The sequence below is a fragment of the Ambystoma mexicanum genome, chromosome 6q (assembly GCF_040938575.1).
Source record: "Ambystoma mexicanum isolate Mex_15411 chromosome 6q, UKY_AmexF1_1, whole genome shotgun sequence".
In the NCBI taxonomy this organism is placed as follows: Eukaryota; Metazoa; Chordata; class Amphibia; order Caudata; family Ambystomatidae; genus Ambystoma; species Ambystoma mexicanum.
In genome coordinates this window covers 1,494,742,771-1,494,756,464 of record NC_090937.1, presented here as the reverse complement: position 1 = coordinate 1,494,756,464, position 13,694 = coordinate 1,494,742,771, and positions in this window count along the sequence as shown.

Sequence of the window (13,694 nt, the reverse complement as noted above, 5' to 3'; positions counted from 1 at the left end):
TAGAGGAGTGGGATACTTATAGTAATTGTGATTGAATTTGTTTGCCGTATTAGTGCCAGTGTGTTTTTCATAGATGTGTTTTTATAAATAAATAACTATATATCTTTACACCCAAGCTCTGTCCCATGTTTGCTTGTTCTACTGTGTAAATTGCCCTATTTTGTATACTCCACATACTGCCTAACTTTTCTTGAGAAACGTCTGACTGCTCAGCCACAGCTACCACGTAAATCTGTGTGGTACAGACTGCTACCAAGTGGGTTTACTGCCAAACACCTGTAGTCCTAAATCTTTTGCAGTGGTCCCAGAGGGAACTGCACATGTTTCCGCCTAACACCTACTATCATATCTACAGGAAGCCATACAACCTGAGAAGAAAATCACTGGACTCCTATTACGACACCAAAGGATTTTTTTGTGCTTAGTTCTGCGCTTTCCTTACCATCATAACTACAGGAATCCTTACAACCTGTGAAGAGAATCACGTACAGAATGACCTATACTTTCTAACCATACTTCTCTATATAGCACAAAAATTTAAAAACAAGCTAAAAAAATATTGATCCACAACGGAATCAAGAAGCACATCCCTTGTGCACCTCCATCATTGGTTCATTGTGTGTGCTTCTGCAAACAGGCACAAATCAACAAAATATCTCTGGCTGGGGAGACCGAAAGGACTTGTTCCTTGGATCCCAAAAAAGAAGTTCTAAAAGTATACTCGACTCTTATGGCAGACACTAGCACCAGCAACACACAGGAGATCTGTGCCGGCTATCTACAGGAGACCGAAAGGGCACGTCCCTTGGATCCCACGTCGCACATCCAACTCAACAGAAAACTCAATATCAAAAAGAGACCGAAAAGACTTGTCCCTTAGTTCTCATTAAGGAAGACACATTAATCAACGTTCCAGTTATATGGTTATGGACTTGGTTATATGGACTTGGTTCTACCACCACTAAGCAGACCGAAAGGGCACGTCCCTTGGATCCTGAATACTACACCAAGCACAACTTAACTTCAAGCACTGCTAGGAGACCGAAAGGGCTCGTCCCTTGGATCCTATCAGGAAATACCAGTTATATTAGAGACTTGGTTCTACCACCACTAATGAGACCGAAAGGGCACGTCCATTGGATTCTGAATACTATACCAAGCACAACTTAACTTCAAGCACTGCTAGGAGACCGAAAGGGCTTGTCCCTTGGATCCTATCAGGAAATACTCTAATCCATGAAGAATGTCAACAAATCGAATCATCAAACAACAAAGCATTCAACGGCCAAAAACTAGACAAAGAACTAAACTTGTCACTGCTGGATCTTCCGATCAAGACTTGTCACAACTAACCATGGAACAATCCTTCCAAGAGCACCAAACTTGGATCCCACGTGCGACATGGGATCCAAGGGACGTGCCCTTTCGGTCTCCTGTAGATAGCCAAAGGAAATCCAAAAGTTCTACCAAAGAACCCCGAAGCCAAACGAGAATCCCACCTCATAACAGAAGACCCTCCCAATATTGGCACCACTCTCCACAAAAACCTTCAATCTGAATCTGAGAAACAAATTACTGAGGAACCAATACTTACTCAAATCAAAGCACAAGTTCACAATCCTTGTATTGTAAACCAACACGAAGATTCATCACTTCCAAACATTTGCACTCCTCTGTCACCCCACAGCAAGCAGGATATTGATATTTTCGCCCAATCCACCGAAAACGATCGACCTACAAAGATCAGTCCTCAGTGTAACAAAATACAAAACACAACATCAATACCTACACTCAGCAATCAAGAACCCAGACATCTGACCACATAGAACCTCTAAACAACAACTCGAATTGCTCTACCGACAACATCAAGACAGTAAAAAAAAAGCTCAAATGACAAGTGATCAAAGAAATACTCCATCTTCCATACCTAGTACCGCAACACCAGAAACCACTAACAAATTGACAACAAAAGACCAAATTAACCACATTCCTGGCAAAAACACCCCAAAACACCAACCAAGCGAACCCAGAGATGATCTACACCCTCAAAAACCACCATGGACGTCTTCTCAACAAATAAAGAAAGAAAAAGCAAGGCCAGCGAAACTTGAGTGGCTACAAACTCACAACTCCATCAAACTCACACAACCATCAGACGCTGATGGTAACAAAACAAAAACCAAAGCAGCAAGATTATCAATGGACATTACTGAAATCGAGTCAATAATGACAAGCATCGAAAAAAGAAAGGACATTTTTGGTAACCGACCAGAAATACATCAACTCCAACTAACATTGACTCCGTGTATCACACACGATACCCAAAAATTACCTGTAAAAACAGAGCCTCAATCTGACTACACTGATAAACAAACTTTCCAAACACGCTTCAATTATGATTCAGACGACACTTACTACACGCCAGATCCTACAACTAAGAACTTAAAACCGAGCACTTTACAAGATAAAAACACCAATACCACACCAAAAGACGATTACCCTGAAGAAAATAACAATCCGAGAATTCCGACCACAATGATAGATCTACAAAACATGCTCATAGCAATACTCTCTCAAGTGTTGATTCCGTTCCTCAAACTACAGGAAAGTATGAAAGACAGCATCAAAGACCAAGCAACTCTCTTGGCGCTGATACACTCGAAACAAATATACATGGAGAACTTTGTCTCGTCACTCGAATCCCATCTGACTGCTGAAGCAGAAGAATCACATCATTGGCAACAAAGATTAGCCGAAATAGCGAGAGGGGATTGCCAAGAAAAAACAAAGCTAACAACAGAACTCCTACAGTTGCTTAAAGCACACCATCAACAGCAACCAATCCCGCAACCCAACATATCTACTCAACAAGGAACACCAACCGTCCTTCCTGACAATTTACTTCAACAATCAACTGTCGCTACCTCGACTGAAAGAAACACCTGGAAATATCACAACTTCAAAATTTGATGTTATGGAACCCAAACAAGCAAATAAGAACCCCACTGAAGCATACCAGATCTTCGCAAAAGAAAAAAACTCAAAGGATCCAAAACCTACACAATCAAAAACCAACAAAAAACAACAAACGGGCTCGAGAGCATTCCTAAGAACCGTGAAATCAACCGACCAACTTCTTACAGCTACAAAAAGTAAAACTCAAACTCTACTGACATTACCAACTACCGAAAATCAGGAAAAGCAAAACCCCAAAACCCAGACTCAGCCTCAAATGCCACGAAGACCGCCAGCTGAATCATCTATAGATGAAGAACTACTCAATGTATCTACCCATGAAGACCAAATACTAGACAACAAACTGCCTCCAATCCAACCAACAAGTCATGCGAGTTTCATAATAATTGATGAATATCTTGTAGAACATGAACAACCAACAACTAACAACCAAGAAGAAATTTCATAACTCTCTATAGAAGAAATCTCAGATGTATCCCTAGAAAGTGACATAATCGATGAAATAAAAAATGAAACCTATGACCAAATCTCATCAAAGTCACTCACGACAAGCCAACATGATCTCACCAAACACAGCTTTATCTTTCCATCATTTATCGATCCGCTACGACAAAATGAAATTTAAGAAATTCACATTGAAAATGAAACCAACAGATTGGAACCTTTAATTCTAAACACAAACAACGTTCTACACCTTTTTGGAGCAATATCGCAATTGAACAAAATAACATCAAAAGACATTGATCTCATTACATTCAAAGATGATCTAAACTTAGATAAGATTGTCATAGAGCTGGCGGATCTTGACAACCAGGAACTGATCTTATCAAGTTGTGCCTAGCTACAAAAACTTGGTTTCATCTGTTGGGCTGCTACCACCACAAGAATACCTAATAAATAGAAATACAGAGTCACTTCAGACAGAGACCGGCAACATCAATCAAGACCACAAACGACCAACTCCGCTGCCGACCACACCGGAGCTGACAGAAAGTGGAGTCAATCATCACAAACACAAAAATCAAGCAGAGATGAAAGACCGATCCGAAGAACCTATAATTCGGAAACTTCTTTCACAGAAACTGCATCTTTAGAAGACTCAACAATCTCCCGCTCATAACAATCAATGAACCTGGGATACACGTGGTCACTTTGCTCATGGAACACCAGAGAAAAATTACATCTCTTCACAAATCCGTCCAAAGACCTAGAACAATACCAAATCATATGCCTCCAGGAAGCTTGGCTCAGTGAACCTTCCTCACCTTTCTCAACCCTGCTATTGTCAAAAATCCAGGAAGACCGGCATCAGGGCTCCTCACCCTAATCAAGATAAACCACTACTGCACAGTAATGAGTACTGAAAACATCGATCCATGGATCAAACTAACAAAACTAATGTGTACCAAGATCCACTCAAACAGTGAAAAAATAAATGACACAACAGTTATAATCTTAATCTTGTATTGGAACCCTCAGCAATATCAACGGAAGCATTCATCAACGGTGTGTTCCTGGCAATTGACAAGGCCGTGACAAACCATCAGCTACCAGAAATAATAATCTGTGGAGATCTGAATATCAAGCTAAACAACCAAAATGGATCTCTCCGAACTCAACCACATCTCTCTTTGAAAGCAAGCAACTGGATGAATGAAATTACAACTCACAATCTCATCCTCCTGAACCATGCAAGGAACAACTCTGCAGTTTACACGCCAACCTGGACTAGAGGATCATCAAATGCAATCATTGATTACATATTTCTATCATACAACCAACACAAATCTGTCACAATCGCACAAACGATAATAACTGAAAAAAGTGATCATAATCAACTCACTGTCCACTCCAGGCCAACAACTCAGCAAAGGGAACCAGTATCAACAGTCTCTGTGGAACTCGACGGCACAACATCAAGACTAAGGATTCCACAACCAGCCATGGCAAACTTATCGAAGAAACTCCATGATGCCATTCGAACAGATTCCGAGAAACTCAACTATGAGTGGATTTTACTCCCTTTCCAGCAAACTCTCAAAAACCGCCCACACATAGATCATCCCCACACATACAACCAAGAATTAGCTGATAGGAAAAAATGCCTAAATCGATCAATACGACATCTAAAGAAAACAACATCTGCAGAAAACAGGAAACAGATCAAAAATCTGAAACAGAAATATGCAAACTGGAGAAAATCAAAACAAAAAATCATCCAACAAACAGATGCAGAAAACATAATGAAATTACACAAGACACACAATTCGAGAGAGCACTGGAACTTGCTCGACGACAACCTCTAAAAACAGCACAAACTAACAGCTAATGTTCCGCAGGAAACCTGGATCAAGCACTTCCTGACCATTTACGGAGCGCGAAAAACGCATCCGCAAAAGCAAACGACCACAAACGAACTAAAATGGTATGTAAATGCAGAATTTAAAGACTTCATGCAGCTCATCAAAAATCTGAACACGTCTAGAGCACCTGGTCCTGATGGACTTTCTAATGCTGTCATCAAGCAAGACCCGTCTGCCTGGGCGAACTTCATGTGCCATATCACAACTTTGGTAAACACACTCAACCGAATACCAAACTCTTGGAGGTCGACAATAATTGTTCCAATTCATTAGCAAGGACCAAGAGAAGACCCACAAAACTTCTGTCCAATTGCCTTACTAGACCCGCTTGGGAAGCTATTCGCCTCAATACTTCAGAAACAACTAACTGCATGGGCACTCGAAAACAACTAATTCTCGGTCAGGCAAACAGGTTTTACTACCAATGTCGGAACAAATCTTAATCTCATATTACTCCAACTAATAAAGCATGAAGCCCTCAATTCTCGCACTACAATACATGCAGCATTCATCGATTTAAAGATGGCCTTCGATGCGATTTCACACCATAAACTATGGTCAAAGCTCAGAGCATGGAACTGTCCACCGAATATCCTTGAGCCAATCATTCTCCTCTACTTAGAAACCACCATAAAAGTGAGATTATCAAAACAAGGAGCCACCTGCAATGAAATGTCAACAGCAAATGGCCTAAAGCAAGGCTGCCCCTTGGCAGCAACTCATTACAACCTGTTCACGGTGGTCATTGAGGAACATCTAAGATCCAACAAAGCTAATCCACCAAAAATAAACTCTACAACAGTTCCTGCGATGGCATATGCAGATGACATTGTTTTGTTGGACAAAACACCCACTGCATTACAAGCATCTTTGACAGCTCTGAGTAGCTATATGGACAAAAATGAACTAACGATCAACATCGGAAAACCTAAGACAATGACCTTAACCAAATCATTCACAAAAAAACCATATCAATCGAACTTCAATATCAACTGGAACCAAATAAAAAATGTGACAACTTTTAAATATCTTGGTGTCCTAGTTAACCAATCAAAATTGGAGGAGCAGTGGATTGACAAAATAGAACAAACCGCACAAACCCTAGCAAGACAAGGATGTATACTTCACAGGAAATATGGCCAGATTTCATTTAAACCTATTATTGTCTACTACAGACAGAATTACATCCCAATACTAACATATGGAACAGAAGCAATGCTGAACACCCGCACAGTAAACTGGATGAAATTTGAAACCATTTTCTGGCGTAAAATCTTTCACTTACCACAGTCATATCCTATGCCAAGAATTTGATATGAAATGGCAACGCAGTCAATTGAATCCATTGTACTATGGAAAAGACTTGATATTTTCCAGAAATTACTTACCGACCAAAAAACCCCAGCTATCCAAATCCTGCGAGCCCAAGCTAATACCTTCAACAACACAGTATTACAAAAATGGAAACATTCAATGAGGAAGGAAATGGAAAATGAAGACATACAGAACAACTGCTAACTCTTCGCCCACAACATGCAAAAATAAAAGTTCTGCAGAACGACTGGATAAAAACTATTCAAAAGAAGAAAGTCTACAAACAGAATCTCCAATGCACAAAAGGCAACAGGAAAATTAATGAACTACCAAAATACCTTCAAATTTTCCCAGATCAGGGCATTAGAACAGCATTCTTAAGAGTGCGTCTGAACATTCTACCTACAAACTCATACCTATCAACAACAAGACAGATCAACGTCACAAACAACTACTGTCGATTCTGCAAGGATCAAGCGATCCCAGAAACCATATTCCATCTTGTTATGGAATGCCAAGCACTTTCTTCCCAACGCAAACAATTTGGAGCATTCTTCCAACTCTCAGAACAACAAATGAACACTCAAGAAAGATGGGCTGCCGTACTTAGTGGACAGAACAATAAATACACCTATACAATCACTCTTTTCCTAAGCACCATTTTGGAACTGTAGAAAAGATTACTGTGAGATTCATTCTAAATCATTAGCTCTTATCATTTACAGATCACAAAGAAAATGATGAAAAAGTTTATAAATAAACTAAATCATCTAATAAAAAAAATTAAAAAGAAATAGTCAGTGACTCAGAGGTATTTCTGAGTCTTATCTATTTGGGTTGTGTTTTTAGGTTTCTGTACATGTGAGACTGTGGAGAAAAACAGAAGAGAATTGTTTTACAAATGTTATATTAAAAGGCAGTTTTGTAATGTAGTTTTTGACACCCCATATATTGTAATTTACTCTGTGTATTGTTTCTCATGCTATCACATTGTGTGCGTATTCGTTTTTTTTCTGCCTACGTTATTGTCATTATTTTTAGCTTTATTTAACTTTTTTTAATTTTAGGTATCATGCATTACTGCTTGAGCTGTGTTGTAGTGTATTGATGTTTTACATGTTGTTGTAGTTTGACATTTTGTTTGTAGTACCTCTCTTCTCAAGCAAAGTTGTGTAATCACGGCTATGATAAAAATCTATTTACTGCAGCTGCTGGTATGAGAAAACATCTTTTTTTGCATATTTTATTGGATTTGTGTATTTATATGTCATAAGTAGTCCCTAATAGGACTGTTTTTGGGGTGCACTGAGTGTAGTATTTTAGTACATCTGGACTATTGTTTTGATGTTATCAAAGAATACTGCATTTCCTGTATCGGTTAGGTGTACTACGTCATGTCTATAGAAATTGGCCACGTAGAACTGTATGTTGTTGTTGCTGTTTGATAACCATAATTGGTTGTGGTCTCTCATGAATGCTGAAACTGATTTGTTAACATTTCTTCGGGATTTCTTCATTTTGCCATTACATTTGGTGGTCCATCTCCATGTTTGCCTCTGAGTCAAACTGGCAAAGATAAAGACGGTGTGAGTAAATAGTTGCATTTGTTTTGCAATGGCTTGTTTCATCGCTAAAGTAAGGGATAGATCCCTTATATTCTCTAAATCATTGCCTCGACAATGAATTGGAATGATGTTTGGTTGTCCTGTATTTCTTAGATTTAACAATTTTGGAAAATCATGGACCCAACCCATTCCCCACAATCCAAACCAACCATTTAATTGTAAAATCTCTCAAACCTAGGTCCATGTTAATATTTAGTTCCTCCCAAAAAGCCAGCAACAAACATAGCAGACTGTCTTCTATGAGCCACACAGTGTTCCCAAACAAAAGCAATAACCTCGGGAGTACGACCATCTTCAGTAGCGCCCCTCTCCCATCATTGCCAAAGGGAGTTTGGGCCAAAACCTCATGCTATTCTCGATATTCTTTACCGCTTTCTCCGTATTATGCAGATGCATTGGTTGGACAGTCATATTTATTTCTTTGAATATAATTGTTAGTTTTATTTTGAATAAATGTATAGACGGTACTATCAAAATCCTAATTGTGCTGTATTTTCTTCTGGTGCATTGTGTTAGGCATCTTCTTTTTTTATGTCTTCCTATGTAGGATAATTGTCCTCTAGCCATTGCATGTAGTTTTCCATTTTGGTGTGGTAAAAAGAAATACTGCTTGACACATCAGTTATTAGAATTAGCAATGGTGGAAGAGTACATTTGGAGAGAAGGTGTAATGTTTGTATTTACTTTTTGATTGTTTTTTCATTGTCTGTGTGGTGGGTGGTTGCCAATAGGATGTCAAGTTCCTCCGATGATGTTTAATTGTTGGACCTATCAGATAATTTATTTTTTATTGCTGTTTTTGTATGCCACTGAAATTGTAGATTATATTGCATCATTGTACTAAGATGTTTTGTACGTAGTACATTTTTGTTGTTTGATAGTGAGGTGTGGTTGTAGTAGATTGTACTATTTTTGGTGTTATATTTTTTATTTTTTTATTTGATTTAATTGCGTCGCAATTTTCACAAAATTAAGAAATGCAGTTTCTTCTACATGAATCTTTCTTTTGTCCTCAGTGCAAGATAATGAACAGTGCTCATGTTTTTGGACGTCGTCCTCCAATCCCCTTTCATCTTGCATTCATCCCTCACGTTTCCTAGATGGTTTATTTATTTATGGTTGCCAAAGGAAAAGTAAAAACCACCTGGATGAAGGAGGCCACATCGATGACCCAAGATGTATTGTGACCGCTCATCAGCGTTGCCCTTCTGGAGTCGTCGTCCATAGTTGTGTATTCTTGGAAAAGCAGGTTAAGGAAAATGGCCCATTAATCAATCTTGCCTGGGCAGTTCATAATCACATGTCGGATTGTTTATACTTTTGCCGGCTCCAGCAGAACCTACACACATTAGACTTGCTGATGCCTGGTATTGCCTTAATTTTGTTTATTTCCATCAAGTTGAAGCAAGTTTGCATGAAGGTTTCTCTGTGTGATCTATTTGGAAACTTTAGGAGGTATGGACACACTTGGTTCAAGTTCATGTGTGTAGTTTGCATGTTCCAGCTCTGTCTACGGCAGATATCCATTCGAGATCTAAGAGTTTTCTTTTCACTCTCATGGGGTCCCTTCTTAGATCGTCTTCTGAGCAACCTAGATTGTTCAATTTCTTCTTGTTGTTACTTCCCCATTGTATCAGCTGGGATGAGGATTCTTTCGTTATCTCCTGATTTATGATCCTCAAACGAGCGGAGATTCTGGCAAAATTGTTTTACAGAAAAGGTCAGCCTTTTCATTCAACAAATGCATGAAGAGTTGTAATACTTAATTCTCTATGGATTATTGTCATCGGAGTTGACTTTGACAAGTTAAGGATCCTTTTCCAAATGATAGCCTCCAGACGCGGCCATATCATCTCAGGTATGGCCAGAGTTGCCTCCATGCCGTATGTAAGTGAAGGCACCACCTTGCCCTTGTAGAAATTTAAGGCTGCCACCAACAAAAAACACCCTAATTTACTGTACATAAGTTTGGCTTGGATCGCCAGAGTCTTCGCTTTATCCAATAGAGATTCTTGCAGCGGGATCTCGGCTGCGCTATTTAAAAAAAAACAATTTTATTGATTTTATTATAATCAAACAAAACACAACCCAACTTTGCAGTACATGTCTCAACAATTGAAATGTACACATGTTCTTCAATGTCTACTGTTTGTCCTCTCCCCACCCCTTTCGAGCCTTCTTCGCTCGCCTTCTGCATCTTCCTCTTGCCCAGGGGATTCACTTCCCATATCTTCAACTGAGTCCTGGCCACTCGACCAATCTTGGGTGGGCCTGTTGTGCGGCCACTAAATATCTCCAGGCTGTCAGGGTTCCTGCTTCTTCCTCTTCCCCTTTGCTACCCACTTCTTGCCATACTGCTGTCTCGGCTTCAATCCATTTCTGGAGGTAATTCCCCAGACTTCTATGCTGGGCCTGTTACATGCCTTCCACCCCATGGCTATTCTGCGCTTAGCAAGTATGTACGCCAAGTCCTTTAATTTGCTTACATGTTTTAATTTACGCGGCCTGGGGAATCCGCCAACAATACATGCCCATAGTGATTCAACATCTATCTTGATTCCCTTCCTTTCAAGCCGGCAGGCTATTTCTTCCCAAAACTTCCCAATTTCGGGGCATGCCCAGAACATATGCGTCATGCCCTCATTTTCTGCCTGGCATTTAGGACACGCCTGTCTCCCTGCATTTTTGAACTATCCTCTGGGGTGTCATGTATACCCTGTGGGTTATACACAGCTGTATTTGTTGTAGTCCCGCATTCCTAGATACTTTCTTATGATACCTATGGCCTCGATCCCACATCCCACCATCATAGGTATCCCAGCATCCTCCTCCCAGTCAATTCTCAGTTGAACCACTTCTTTCCCCACTCTGGACATCAATAGCTCATATATTCTGGAGATCTCATGCCCCCCCTCCGCTATGTCATATATGGTGTCTATGGCGGCATCAGGTTGTTCTTCTAGTACGGCTTCCGATCATGTGTCCCTTATTCGCTCTAATATTCTGTTATATGTTAGATGTTGCCCTTCGTGTATTCCTGTTTCCTCGAACAGCACACCAAATCCTTTAATCTCTTCATCTTGCCATATATCTTTCATTGTTACAATTCCTACCATTTCCCAGTACCTCCTGATCACCTTTAATAGCTGTTCATCCCCTCTCGTCAGTGTGACCAGCGGCACCTGTGGGGAACACGGGGCTGTGTTCTCCATGGCCTGGCAGGGTTTGTGCCATACCTGCCATCCCAATAGCAATAGCGTTGGGCAGCCATATTATCTCTTTCAAAAAGTATGGGGCGCATTCTCTTCTCAACAGTCTCGATTCCGAGTTTGGGTCCTCCGATAGGCAATTTCCCACCTATTGTTGTTGGCTAGTTACATAGTAGATCTCATAATTCGGCAGTTTATACCCACTTTATCGTGTGCGTTCTGTAACTTCAAAGAGCTATTCTATTCCTAGTCTGTGCCATTGGAAATCCCAGCACATGTTATGTAGTTTGATGAAAAATCGCTTTGGTATTAGATATGGGATGTTCCCAAAGAAAAGCAATAACCTCGGGAGTACGACCATCTTCAGTAGCGCCCCTCTTCCCATTATTGCCAAAGGGAGTTTGTACCAAAACCTCATGCTATTCTCGATATTCTTTACCACTTTCTCTGTATTATGCTGGTGTTCCACTTCCACCATATGATAAATATCTATACCCAGATATCTGAACGTCTGTGTTACCCATGGTATCTGCAGGATCGGTAATTATTTTTGTGGAACTCCGACATACCTCCCCAATGGGAATATACATGATTCTTGGGGATTTACTGCTATTCTGGACAGCGTCGCAAACCGCTCCATCACTTCCAGGATGTATTGGAGATTCTCTTTGGGGTATTTTATATACAGCAACATGTCATCTGTGTATAGGGAGATTAACTGTGGCTCTCCTTTCGTTCTAATCCCTATTCCCTCATATCGTTGTCTCATATTTATTGCCATTGGTTCCAGTGCTAGGATGTATAGCATCGGGGACAATGGACACCCTTGTCTGGTACCTCTGCCCTACTGCCACCTTTCAGAGATAATTGCTCCAGTCTGGCTAGCGGTGTGCTATATAGTAATTTTACCCATTTAAGGTACCCTGGCCCAATGCCGTAACTGGTTAGGGCTCCCATCAACCAGGGCCATTTTACTGAGTCAAAGGCTTTTATTGCATCTAGTGAGACTTTTGCAATCTCCCCCAAGTATTTTTTTGTGTGCTCTATGACCCGGTGAAGTCTCCTGAGATTATCGGATATGCTCCTACGCGGTACGTAGCCTGTTTGATCCGGGAGTATTAGTTTATCAATGATCCGTTTCATTCTGTTTGCCAGTACTGCTGTAAGGATTTTACTATCATGATTTAACATTGACAGTGGTCTGAACGCTCCACAATCTATACCTGGCTTATTGAGTTTGGGAAGTGGGCTAATGATCGCTTCTCTCAGGGATTCTGGTAGCCGTCCTTTCTCATAAACCTCGTATAGCATATCTAACAGCGGAGGGAGCACCTCTTTCCTATATGTTTTATAAAATTCTCTGGGGAGTCCATCAACCCCTGAAGTCTTACTGGTGGGTAGTTCTGTTATCACCTCCTCCAATTCTTCTAAGGTGATTGGGGCATCTAGGTCCTCTCGCTCCACTGTGCTTATTCGAGGCAGGCCTATGTCTTCCAGTGTATCCTTTATTTCCCTAACGTCACTTCTTTCCCTATCTTCATGCAGTGTGCGGTAGTAGTTTAGGAATTCTCAATTTACCCCCTCTTGGGTGTCAACCAATTGCCCCTCCATTCCCTGTATTACTCTGATCGTATTTCTAGGGATCTCTCTTTTATACAACCATGCCAGCATCCTTCCTGGTTTGTCTCCGCTCACATGATGCCTTTCTACATATTTCCTATAATTCAGGTTGCATAGTCTATCCCAGTGTTCTGCACATTCTTGTTGCAGTTGGCTTATAAGACTGGCATCCCCCTCCGTACAGCCCCCCCTACTCTGAGCTACCTCTAGCTTGTTTTTGGCTTCTTTTAGTGCCCTTAGTATACCTCCTTGCAATCCTTTGGATTTGGCCATTGCAATCCCTCTTACCACCACTTTAAAGGCTTCCAATAGGGTGCCGGTCGACTCTACACTCCCAGTATTATTCTCAAAGTAATGTACAATCTCCTCTCTCAGGTCCTCCCTGAACATTATGTCCTTCAGCGCTTCAGCTCTGAGTCGTCAGGTTGGAATGCTAGCTCTACAAGGTCGGTATTGCCATATTAGGACCATCGGTGAGTGGTCCGATTGGACCCTCGCCTTGTATTCTACTAATGCTGTTTCTGCTATTACCTCCTGCGTGACAAACATGTAATCTAGCCTTGTGTACAGATTCTGTGGGGCCGAAT